The sequence below is a fragment of the Mesocricetus auratus genome, unplaced genomic scaffold (genome assembly GCF_017639785.1).
Source record: "Mesocricetus auratus isolate SY011 unplaced genomic scaffold, BCM_Maur_2.0 Super-Scaffold_6731, whole genome shotgun sequence".
In the NCBI taxonomy this organism is placed as follows: domain Eukaryota; kingdom Metazoa; phylum Chordata; class Mammalia; order Rodentia; family Cricetidae; genus Mesocricetus; species Mesocricetus auratus.
The window spans coordinates 1,165,452-1,178,012 of record NW_024429185.1 but is presented as its reverse complement, the minus strand read 5'-3'; the positions used below and the strand labels follow the sequence as shown (position 1 = coordinate 1,178,012).

At 47.7% G+C, this 12,561-nt stretch overlaps 1 protein-coding gene across 1 annotated transcript in view; it reads left to right on the top strand.

The window, feature by feature from the left end:
- The first annotated feature begins 363 nt into the window (after nucleotides 1-363).
- The window catches only part of Gatad2a (GATA zinc finger domain containing 2A), an 81,306-nt gene continuing 69,108 nt past the window's right edge, over nucleotides 364-12,561 (top strand). Inside the window, exon 1 of the mRNA XM_040742040.1 lies at nucleotides 364-721. The gene's annotated coding sequence lies outside the window, so the exon portion shown is untranslated. The remainder of the gene's footprint in view (nucleotides 722-12,561) is intronic.

The window sequence follows — 12,561 nt, the reverse complement described above, 5'->3', positions numbered from 1 at the left end:
CAGTCAGTTGCCGGCCGCCCTGCGGAGTCCGAGTAAGCCGGCCACGACTTGACGTGTCCTCCAAGACCGCACCCCTCACGGCGCTCCCGCCCCAAACCTACAGCCCACCCTCTCGGCGACCCGACTGGCCCTGCAACCCGCTCCCTTCTCCCATTGGACGCTCGCCCGTCAGTCGTCCTGCCCCTCCCCTCAGGCCCGCCCCAGCCGCCGGCGCGATCCGGAGGGCCAGCCGGCCAACGCGCTCATTGGCTGCTGGGAACTGTCTGTCCGGCGGCTGGCCACACCCACTGTGGGGTGCGGATCCAGAGCGCCCCGGCCAGACTTCATTGGCCTGCGGCGCCGCCACTCGGAGAGACGTGCTTCAACCCGGAAGTGTGAGAGGCGAAATCTGCCTAGCAACCGGGGAAGCCGGGCTGTGAAGCGGGCAATTTCAGTGTGAGAAGGAGCGGCTAGACCGAGCCGCGGCTCCGAGCGCGCCGAGGCAGCTCCTTCCGCCCGGGGTCAGCGCCCCGGCGCGCGCACGCGCACCCTCGCTGCCTGAGCGCGCCCCGCGCCGCCCGCGCAGTCGGTCGGTCGGTCGTCCGTCGTCCTGTCTCCGCAGCCGCCTCAGGCGCCACCCGAGGGAGCCGTCGCCGTAGGACGCGACCACACCGGACCCGAGCGTCCTGCCCGAGGCCGGCCCGGGGCCCAGCTGCCGATCGTGCGGAGCCGAGCAACTTCGGTGAGTGCGGGGCCGGCGTCGCTGCCGGGGTCCCCGGCTTCCGGTGCCCCGGGCTCCCCTGGCTTCCGCTTGGCCGGGCTGCTGCGTTTCCCTACTGGACTCTTGGGAGCCTTGCATGTGAAGGCCCCGTCTTGTGGGAGCCCCGAGCCGAGCGCCCCTTGCCTGGCTCCTCTCACCGGAGGCGTCCCTCCCCTCAGGGGACTGGAGTCTGAAGGTGCCCTTCTCCAGGACCTCGCCTCTCGGGGCGCTCCGAGAGGACTCCCGGCAGGGCTGGTCTCACTGCCCTCTCTGGGGGACGCGGCCCCGCTGAGCGGAGCACCTCCCTGCTAAACTCCGTAACTTTTCTCAGGACCTAGCCTGGGGGACCCTGGTTACCCCTGCCCGCGGGCGCCTGGGAGGGAGAGCCCCTTCCTTCGTGAGCTCTCTGAGACGTCGACCTTACTCAGAGAAACCCCCACTCAGTCCTTCCGGGTTCCCGAGGGGAGCCTCCGTCTCTGAGACTCTTCTGGCTGTCCTGCCTCCTTGAGGGTGTGCAGGCATTCTCTGGGGACCCCCTCTTTTTCGAGAGTCTGGCCTCCGTCCCCTGCTTCCGTAAAAGGTGGCTTTTTGTCTGATGAGCGCCCCCTCCCTTCCTTTCTGGGATTCTTGCCTCCCTCAGGAAGGTTCCACTTCCCTTAGGAGACACTTCTTTCTGAGGAATTTCTTCTGCGGAGGATGTGTCTGAGATCACCCAGCCTCTCGGCGAACCCCCTCCCACAACTTTCTGAGGACGTCGTTTCTCTGCGCTGGTTTCCTTTTTGTTTGTTTCAAGACAGGGTTTCTCTGTGTGGCCCTGGCTGCCCTGGACCTCTGTCGACCAGGCTGGCCTAGAACACAGAGATCCAGCCACCTCTGCCTCCCAAATGCTGGGATTAAAGTCACACGCCACCATGTGGGCCTGTTGTTTCATTTTTTGCACAAATCCCCTACGTGAAATTCTCTCCCTGCTTTTCCGTCCCTACTTTGAGTGAATCCTTTCTTTTTCCAAGTTTCCCCAAATAATCTGAAGTGCTCCTTGGAGGTTTCGCTGTCCCAATTTTTTTTTTTTCTCCTGAGACAGGATTTCTCTGTGTAGCTTTGGAGCTTGTCCTGGAACTAGCTCTGTAGACCAGGCTGACCTCGAACTCACAGAGATCCGCCTCCTGAGTGCTGGGTTTAAAGGGGTGCATCCCCTCATTTTTATTTTTAAGTGTTTTTTTTTTTGAGACTCAATCTTGATACATTGTAGCCTATGTTGTCATTGAATACCCAACACACGGGTTGCAGAGGCAGGAGGTTCTCTGAATTTGAGGTCAGTCTGCTCTACAGAGCAAATTCCAGAACAGCCAGGGCCACACAAACCCCCGTCTCAAAAAAAAACAAAACAAAAACAAAAGCAAAACAAAATAAATCAATTAATAAAAGATTTTCCCATCTCAGCCAATTAAGCAAGTCCTGGGATTACAAGCGGTATGCCACCATGCAGGCATATTCTTTTTCTCATTTTTCTGTGTAATCTCTGTACCCCTCCCCCTCTTTGCTTTTTTGTTTTGTTATTTCTTTCTGAGACAGGGTCTCTCTGTAGTCCTGGCTATCCTGGAACTCGCTCTGTAGACCAGGTTGGACTCAAACTCACAGAGATCCGCCTGCCTCTGCCTCCTTAGAGCTTAAAGGTGGGCCCACCACCTAGCCCTTCTTTCTTTACACAGGTGGTCTGGGAGTCAGTCACTATGCGCCCATGGTGACCACAAGCTCATGGTTGCCTTTCTGCCGCAGCCGAATGAATGATGTCATTATAGGAGAGGACACTGCCTGGCCCTTGCCTCTATCTTAGCTATGTGCCCCTTTTCCTTATTGCTCAGGGCTCTCTTTTCTCCTCATCTCCTCTCTGGGGTCTGAACAATCATCTGTGAGCGCTTCACAAATAAACCTGGACTTTTAACTTTTAATTCAGTTTGATTTGGATTACTGAGTTCTAGGACAGGCTTGGTATCGGAGTATAGAAACCTTTCACTTATGAGACACAGTGGATTTCTCATTTTCCTGAGGGGTCCTGCAGATTAGTAGTTATCTAACTATTTGCTTGACATTTTTCCCTTCTTGAGGTTTTCTTCCTTAATTTCTGTGGGAGAAACTTATCATTTAACCTTGGAGCTATCGTCTTTAAGATTCCCCTATGTGGTGTATCCAAATCTCTATTGTGAAGGGAAAGACTTAGAAATGTTTTACTTTGTTTTGTTTTCTTTCTTACCAGTCCTTGGGTGTCTCAGTCATCACTATACTTTATTTTTTAGACAGGGTCTCTCACTGTGTAGCTCAGGCTGCCTTCAAATTCACCGTGTATGTAGCCTAGGATGTCCTTGAATCATCTTGCTTAGGCTTTCAGAGTGTTGAACTTTTTCATGACTTTTATCTCAGTTTTCAGAGGACTGAAACTTTTGTGGTTAGAGGGAAAGTTAGGGACCTATATATAAAAAACAAAACAGAAAAACCCACACCAAACAAACAATAACAACCAAAAAACCCAACCCCCTCTCCCCCATCTTTTTCTAAGTCCTGAAACTGGAGGACATATTTTTATTTTTACTTTTTTTTTTTTTTTTAAGACAAGGTCTCCATTATGGCTTCTTGACTGGCCTGGAACTCAGAGATCTGTGTGTCTCTTGACTCTCAGGTGCTGATATTAAAGTCATGGGCCACCATGCCTTTCTCTTTTGAGACAGGGTCTTGTCATTTGCATAGTCTGACCTCACACTTTTGCCTCAGCCTCTTGGGTGCTGGAATCACAGGTGTGCTGCACCACATGCTGCTCTGGTTACGAGTTTTCCTGATCTCATAGGCCAGGTCAGAAGACTGGGCACTGGGAGACAAGGCAGAAACAATGTCTCCCTATTATCACAAGGTCAAGCCTGTGGGACGAACCGCTTCCTGCCCTGCTCCTCAGTCCTTCCTGAGAAAAGAGAAGAAAGCTCTCCCTGGCTCTCTCAGGGCTTCCTGCTGCCTTGAGTTCTCTTATTCACCCCTTGATCAAAAGAGGTTGTGGCTTTGGTAGGAAAGGACAGAAGCAGGAAATGGGTCATCCTAGATCTGGGGAAGGTGCAGAGGGCAGGAGGGACAGAGGACTTAGCTACATTCTGTAAGTTTGAGGTGACTGTGGTCTGGCCCTCAGGAAGGTCTTCCATGGTGTTTATACATCTCCTATGTACTTTTTTAGTGGCCCACCCTAGATTCCACGTTTACTGCAGTAGCTAATTTTATCTGCTTTGCCAAAGGTAGCGCTCTCAGGAGCCTAAGGAGATGAATGGTGGCATTGAGAGATGGTCCACAGGACAGAAGTGAACTCAGCTTGAAATCTGAGTAAGTTCTAACGGCTTCAAGGCCACAGGCTGGTTTTCAGGCTGGGAACCCAGAGAGCAGGCCTGAGTAGAGCCCCTTGGTTTAGCATTTCAACAGTTTGTAAACCTCTAACTCAGCTCAGTCTGTACTTTTCTTTCTAGTTTGACTTAATACAGTCTCTCCCCATTCCTTTCCATCCGGGTCTTGCTTAATTTGAGTTCTTTGTGAAGACTCCTGCCGAGGCTATAATTTGAGTTCTAAATCTGTCGGTGGACCATGTGGACACAAGTTTCAACTTGAGCTATTTTCTTCTGTGGAGAAGCACTTGAAGGGTTTCCTGGGTCCTCAGCTCCTGAGGTAGTCAAGTCCAGGCAGGAGGTTGCTGCTTGGGGCTTGCAGTGTCCTGGGATGGTATGACCTACAAATATTTATCATTTGAAAGGAACTCCAGGTAACTGGAAGGCAGGCGGAGGTGGTGGTGCTCCCAGCACTGGGGAGGCAGAGGCAGGTGGATCTCTGTGTTCGAGGCCAGCCAGGACTACCAAGTGAGTTCCAAGATTGCCAGGGCTGCACAGAGAAACCCTGTCTCAAAAAACAAAGCAAAGCAAAACAAAGCAAAACAAACAAACAAAAGAGGTAACTGGTGACTTTGAAGTGAGAATAGTTTCTTGTTTCCTTTGTTATTGTAAGTCAGGATACTTTATAAAGAGGTTTCTTGAGTCCTGAGATGGCCTAGAATGTTACATGGCAAGAGGCAAGGAGCAGGTTGGTGTGTGTATAACTATACACACTTATGCACACAGGTACTCTTTCATCATTCATTCATTCATTCATTCATTCATTCATTCATTCATTCAAGACAGAGTTTCTCTGTATAGCCCTGGGTGTCCTGAAACTTGTTCTGTAGAAGAGGCTTAAAGGTGGGAGAATTAAGGAGTTCACCAGGCCCAAGATAAAGATAAGTGTTTTATTGAGGAACAACTTACACAGATAAGAGTAAATAACCGCTGTGCTGCGTCTTTCCTGCTCCAGAAGATGCAGTCTCTCCCCAACCCAAGAGAGTTAGCACTAGCAGCTCCCCTGGCTGAAATCACTGGCAAGGCCAGAGGCCAACACCCGGCTTTTTTTTTTTTTTTTTTTTTTTTTTTTTGAGACAGGGTTTCTCTGTATTGTTTTGGAGGCTGTCCTGGAACTCTCTCTGTAGACCAGGCTGGCCTCGAATTCAAGAGATCCGCCTGCCTCTGCCTCCCGAGTGCTGGGATTAAAGGCGTGCGCCACCACCGCCCGGCTCAGCCCTTCTCTTAAAATGTCACCAGAACCGGGCAGTGGCGCACGCCTTTAATCCCAGCACTCGGGAGGCAGAGGCAGGTGGATCTCTGGAGTTTGAGACCAGTCTGGTCTACAAGTGCGAGTTCCAAGACAGCCTCCAAAGCCACAGAGAAACCTTTCTGTGTCAAAGCAAAACAAAACAAAACAAAAAACAAATGTCACCAGACTAGCTGGAATTAACACACCTTTAATCCCAGCATTTGGGAAGGCAAAGGCAGGTGAATCTGAGTTCAAGGTCAGCCTGGTATAGGAATTGAACCCGGGTCCCCTAGAAGAGCAGTCAGTGCTCTTGACCTCAATGGTTTTGTTGTTTTTGTTGTTGTTTTTGTTTTGTTTGGCTTTTTTGAGACAGGATTTCTTTGTGTAGCCCTGGCTGTCTTGGAACTCACTCTGTAGTACAAGCTGGTCTTGATTTTTTAAAAAAAAATATTTTTATTTTTTGGTTTTTCGAGACAGAGTTTCTCTGTGGCTTTAGAGGCTGTCCTGGAACTCACTCTGTAGAACAGGCTGGTCTCGAACTCACAGAGTTCCGCCTGTCTCTGCCTCCTGAGTGCTGGGATTAAAGGCGTGCACCACCAACGCCCAGCTTCAGGCTGGTCTTGAACTCAGATTCACCTGCCTCTGCTTCCTAAGTACTGGGATTACTTTGTGCCAACACTGCCTGACTTCCTTTTTCATTCTAAGTTTTTCCTAGATGGGTGGCTTCCCAAGCTATAGCACAAGCGCAGCATGTTACTAAATGTTGGAGTGCATTGCTGTGAAGGTGGAAGACTCCTACTGCCAGGAGGCGCTCAGTAAACTCAGGGAGTACGTGAGCCAGAGGTAAAGTTACGCGATGGTCAGCACAGGTTGTTTAGGATGCTCATGAGGCTAGGGCCCTGGCCTGGACTCTCACACCAGAAAAGGCTTGATATTCTGCCAAGGCTAAATATCCTCAGGGAGAAAGAAGCCTTGGAAGTTTTTCAATTTTTCTGTGTTCGTTACCAGATGTGAGAAAGATTTGCTATGTGGCAGGCACTTGTATTTGCTTTGGCCTTGGCATCTTCCTCTGTTAAATGAGGTAATTTGTGAGTGAAGGCAAGTAGAGAGATGGATAACTAATTAGCCTGGAGGCAAATAGAAGATGATAATAAACTTGAAGAATTGTGGGAAGCCAAAAAGTAGGTGAATTGCAATCTTAAAGGGTCCTGTCCACATTTTGAAACAGTATAGGATGTGGATCAGTTAGGTGGTGAGCTTCAGAACCTTGAAAAAATAAACCTTTTTTTTCATGGTAATGGATCAGATTTGGAAACAAAAAACTGGGAAAGTGTCAAACAAAGGCATTTGACTACACATAATAATGGTACTTTGAGGAGACCAGCTGTGTAGCTTTAGTGCCCTTGGTGAGATAAGGATTCGCCTGAGCTCTGGAACCCAAGTCTATAGAGTTGTCATGCTACCTCTCAGTTTCTTAGGCTGAGAGGAGTCTGGGGTAAGGTGGATTGGGAATGAGGGGACAAGACACTTTCATCCCCAACCTCACTGCCTCCCTCGTTTTGGGGTAGTTTTTTTTTTATTCATCTGTGGCTGTACTCACTATGTAGTCCAGACTGGCCTCAGCATCATGATCCTCTAACTTAGGAACCTCCTGCCTCCTAAGGACTGCCATTACAGGCATGTGCCTCCATGCCCACATAGAATACTCTCATTTTTAGTAGATTTTTTTCTTAGGAATTAGTGAAAGCCCTATAGTCACCGGTGGGTGAATAGTGTGGCGACAGATGGATAAACCCAGGGGAATAAGGGTGAGAATCTGAGCCAGGCCCTCCCAAGTCAGAAGAAGGTCAGGGTCGTTTATTGCCCAGGCTGACTTTAAGCTGCACACCTAGCCCAGAGTGGCCTGCACCGCTGCCTCCGCTCCCTCAGCGCTGGGATTGTAGGACATGTACCAGTGTGTAACTTTGGCCTTATTTATTTATTTACTTTTTGAGGCAGTGTCTCATATAAAATTAGGATTTTCTGTCTTTCATCTGTTTAAACAGGGTATTAATCTGTAGACCTGGCCAGCCTTAAATTTATAATAATTAACCTGTCTGCTTCCCAGTGCAGGGATTAAAAGCTATGCTACCATGCCCACCAATCTTAATTTTTTTTAAAGATTTATTTATTTATTAATACAACATCCTGCTTCTATGTATGTCTGCATGCCAGAAGAGGGAACCAGATGTCATTACAGATGGTTGTGAGCCACCATATGGTTGCTGGGAATTGAACTCAGGACCTCTGGAAGAGCAGTCAGCGCTGTTAACCTCTGAGCCATCTCTCCAGCCCCCAATCTTAAATTTTGAAATGTTTTTTTATTTGTATGTGTGCATACACATCAACTTTTTATTCATTTATTTTGAGGCAGAGTTTCTCACTGGTCACAGTAGGGTAGCTCCAGGGAGTGTTGGGCTTCTGGGGCTTGTTTACCAGGCATACATGCTGTGCTTTGAGACAGGGACTCATTGTGTCACCCAGGTTGCAACCAAATGTGGCAATTCTGCTTTAGCCTCCCTAGTGCTGGAATCATAGGCATGAGCCACTATGCAAGCTAATATTTATTTATTTATTTGGATTTTTTGTTTGGTTTTTTAAGATTTATTTATTTATTACATAATACACCAGATTGAATTGTAGATGGTTGTGAGCCACCATGTGGTTGCTGGGAATTGAACTCAAGACCTCTGGAAGAGCAGTCAGTGCTCTTAACCTCTGAGCCATCTCTCCAGCCCTTGTTTTGTTTTCTAGACGGTTTCTCTGTATTGTTTTGGAGGTTGCCCTGAAACTCTCTCTGTAGACCAGGCTGACCTCGAACTCACAGAGATCAGCCTGCCTCTGACTCCCGAGTGCTGGATTAAAGGTGTGTACCACCAACACCCAGCCTTATTTGGATTTTTGAGACAGGGTTTCTCTGTGTAGCCCAGACTGTCCTGGAACTAGTTCAGTAGATGAGGTTGGTCTTGAACTCACAAAATCACCTGCCACTAAAGGTGTGTGCCATCACCACCTGGCTTTTTATTTATTTAATTAAAAATTTGCATTTAAGTATGTGTGTATGTATGTGTCTATGTAAAACAATCAACTTAGGAATTCACTCCCCCTGAAACTCCACAGAAGTTGCTGGTGGATGGTGGCTCCTCTACCATGTCTGTTTATCTAACAGGGACATCTTTGGACTTTTTTTTTTATATTTGAAGGATCTTTACAGCAATAAAAAGCCTTTTGTAGTTAGAAACAGTATTGATCTAGGTACATTAATGCAGCATAATGTCATGTGGTTATCAGTTGGTGGGTATCGTTGAAATGCACGTGGGCCTGAACACTGCCCGGCCAAGGGAATGTTGATTCATGTAACTGAAATAGCCAGGGAAGTCAGGTTTCCTTCCTGCTGGAGACGGCAGCATTTGGTCCCTGTGAGATGTTGGAGAACTGGGAAGTAACTACTACATAGAGGGTGGTTCCATCTAAGCGATGGCAGTGTCGTGTGCAATGCCCAGTGCTCTGGTTTGCTTCTGTTTGCAACCCCACCTTTGCTGTACTGTGTGTCTGTTACTGAGAGGATAAGTTCTTATAAACTGGCCTGTAAAGGGGACATGAGTACTTCAGTACTTCAGGAGGAGTTCTAGTTATGCACATGGTGAACACCAATAATCCCAGCATTTGGGAGGCTGAGGCAGGGGGTTGTAAGTTTCAGTTCAGCCTTGGCAACATAATGAGACTTTACTCCCTACTCTCTCACAAAGAAGAGCTCTGCTTAAGGCAGGTTACCTGTGTGGCCATCAGTAAGGTGGTTTTATTTATTTATTTCACTTATGTCCATTTATTGATTCTGGGAAGGGACAGCTTTTCCAGTGGCTTCTCCTCTTCCACCATGTGGGTCCCAGGGAAAGTGTTTTTATTTATTATTGAGGCTCTGAGGATGAGAACCTAGGCTCTCAATCTCACTAGGTAAGCACTCTTACTATTGAACTACATCAACAGCACCATTTAAAATACTATATTGCCACATGTCTTTATCCCAGGATTTGGGAGGAAGAGGCAGGCGGATCTCTGTGAGTTCGAAGTCAGCCTGGTCTACAGAGCGAGTTCCAGGACAGACTCCAAAGCAATACAGAGAAACCCTGTTTCAAAACAAAACAAAACAGGAAACCAAAAAAAAAAAAATTATCTTGATTGATTGATTGGTTGATACAGGGTCTTACTGTATAGCCTTAGTTGGCCTCTGCTTTTGGAGTGATATATGCCTCTGGGTGTGGTACCACACACATGCGTTTAATCACAGCCCTCAGGAGGCAAAGGCAGACAGACCGCCTGGTCTGCGGAGTGAGTTCCAGGATAGCCATAGCTGAAGAGAGAGACCCCATGTCTCCAAGGGAAAAAAAAAAAGTGTGTACCACCACACCCTGTCTGGCTGCTGCTATTATTATTGGTAGTAGTAATAGTAGTATTGTGGTGCTGGGGGTCAAATCTTTGCTTTGTAAATGTTTATTAATTTTAAACAAATTTTATGTGTATGGTTTGTATTAATTAGGGTTTTCTAGAGTAGCAGAACTTACAGAAGAAATCTCTATCTATGTATAGGGAAAGGGTTTATTGAAGGATTTACAGGCTGCAGTCCAGGCAGTCAACAATGGCAAGCTGTGAACAGAAAGAATCCAGTGGTTGTTCAGTCTACACGGCTGGGTGTCTCAGCTGGTCTGCAGTATGTATTGGAGTCTTGAAGAAGTAGGTTCCTCTGCCAGGGAAGGAATGGATGTACTCGGCAAGTTGAGGGCAAGCAGACAGATCGAATGTTTTCTTCTTCTATGTCCTATTAGACTTCCAGCAGAAGGTGTGGCTCAGATTAAAGGCCTGTTTTCCTGACTCAAAATCCAGATAAAAAACATGTGTCTGACATCTCATAGGTTCAGACGAAGTGGATTCACCCACTTCAAACCCAGCAAAAATGTTTCTTACAGGTGTGCCCTCCATTTCTGGATTGTAGTTCATTCCAGATGGCAGTCAGGTTGGCAACCAGAACATTACATTGGGTGCTTATATGCATGTCTCTGTACCATATGTGTCCTGGGACCCAAAAAAGTCAGAGAGAGCCCAGGACCCCCTAATGGAGTTACAGATGGTTGTGAACTGCTGTGTGGGTGCTGGAATTGAATCCAGGCTTCTCTAGGAGTAGCCAGTGCTCTTAAACATTGAGCCATCAACCCCAGCCCCATGAATGCCTTAACCCTTTTTACACTTGTTTGTTTACTTGTTTGTGTCTGTGTAATGGGTGTTTCGTGCATACCATGCATGGCATGTGTGGTGTGTGAAGGTCAGAAGGTGATTTTCAAGAGACAGTCCTTTTCTGCTGGTGGGTCAGGGGATTGAGCTTAGATCATTAGGCTTGGCAGCAAGCACCTTTACTCGTTGAGCCATATTGCCATCCCTTCCTGCCTTTAAAAAACAAATTAGGGAGGGTAGTGGTGGCACACAACTTTAGTCCCAGCACTCAGGACTTAGGAGTAGGCTGATCTTGGGGTTAGAGGCCAGCTTGCTCTAGCAAGGGACACAGCCAGGGCTACACAGAGAAACACTGGCTCAGAAAACAAAACAGAGAGAGAGAGAGAGAGAGAGAGAGAGAGAGAGAGAGAGAGAGAGAAACACTTTAGGGCCGAGGATGTTAACTCCATTGGTAGATACAGCAGGGGTGTACAAAGCCCCTAGAGTCAGTGCTCAGCCCAGTATAGGCTCAGCATGACAGAGGCAGGAGAATCAGTGGTTATTGGCTACACAGGAAGTTTGATACATGAGATACACAAGCCTTAGACCTTGTCTCAAACAAATATAACTTTTTTTAAATTCAAAAATTTGAAGTGTGAAGTTAACTGGTTGATGTAATTTTCCATGCTAGCAGAAAACAGTGTGTGCCTGTCTGAATTGAGTGCTGTCTGTCACTGGTGAAGTGAGCTGCAGGCCAGGGGACAGGCACGACTGCCATGGACGTCCCTGGTGGACACCCCTTGGAGCAGCAGCCAGTCTCATTGGGAGCCTTGGTGATCTTCTGGAAGGTTTAGAAGTGAAACTTCACCACTCACCTAACTTCCTCACCTACATTCTGTTTCCTTCCTGGAGACAGAGACCAGGAGGCTCTGTGGCATTGTGAGGGTGATGATGGCTATTGGCAGTTGTTGATCCATGGCAACCAAGAGCAGAATGTCAGCTTTTAGTTTCTGGAAACCACCATACTGTGTGTTTCTGAAGTCCTGTGGCATTCCCTCATGGCAGAGGTGTTACACAGAAGTTAACAGCCAGTAAAACCCTTTCCATCTTGAAGCTTGTTTTTTTTTTTTTTTTGAGACAGGGTTTCCCATTAGTCCTGGAACTCGCTCTGTAGACCAGGTTGGTCTCAAACTCACAGGGATCCACCTGCCTCTGCCTCCTGAGTGCTGGGTTTAAAGGCATGGGCCACCACCACCCAGCTTTTTTTTTTTTTTTTTTTTTTTTTTTTTTGTGGTGCTGAGTGTGGAACCAAGAGACCAACTCATGTTAGGCAAGCTGTGAGATACATAGTTACTTTTCTTACTTGCACCTCCCCACCTGCTTTAACTAATTGTTGAGACAGGGTCTTGCTGTGTTACCTAGGCTGCCTGGGATGCCACCTTTCTGTTTCTCCCTGCTTTTGACTCTAGGGTTACAAGGTCTTCCTTTGGTCTCCAAATCCTGGACTCAAAGGATCACTCCACTGTGTGTTCTCAAGTAGCTGTGACTGTAGGACCACCTGTTTTTTGTTTCTGGTTTTTCCTCCTGAAGGTCTTGCCGTGTTACCTAGGTCAGTTTTGGATTCAGGGATCCTTGAGCACTACTGGAACGCCAGGTGTGTACTGATGTTCCTGGCTGGCTTTAAACTATCAACAGTCCTCTTCTCTCACCCATACATTTCTTTTTTTTTTTTTTTTTTTGGTTTTTCGAGACAGGGTTTCTCTGTGGCTTTGGAGGCTGTCCTGGAACTCGCTTGGTAGTCCAGGCTGGTCTCGAACTCACAGAGATCCGCCTGCCTCTGCCTCCCGAGTGCTGGGATTAAAGGCGTGCGCCACCAACGCCCGGCTCACCCATACATTTCTGGGATTATAGTAGGCAACACCCTATGGGATTCT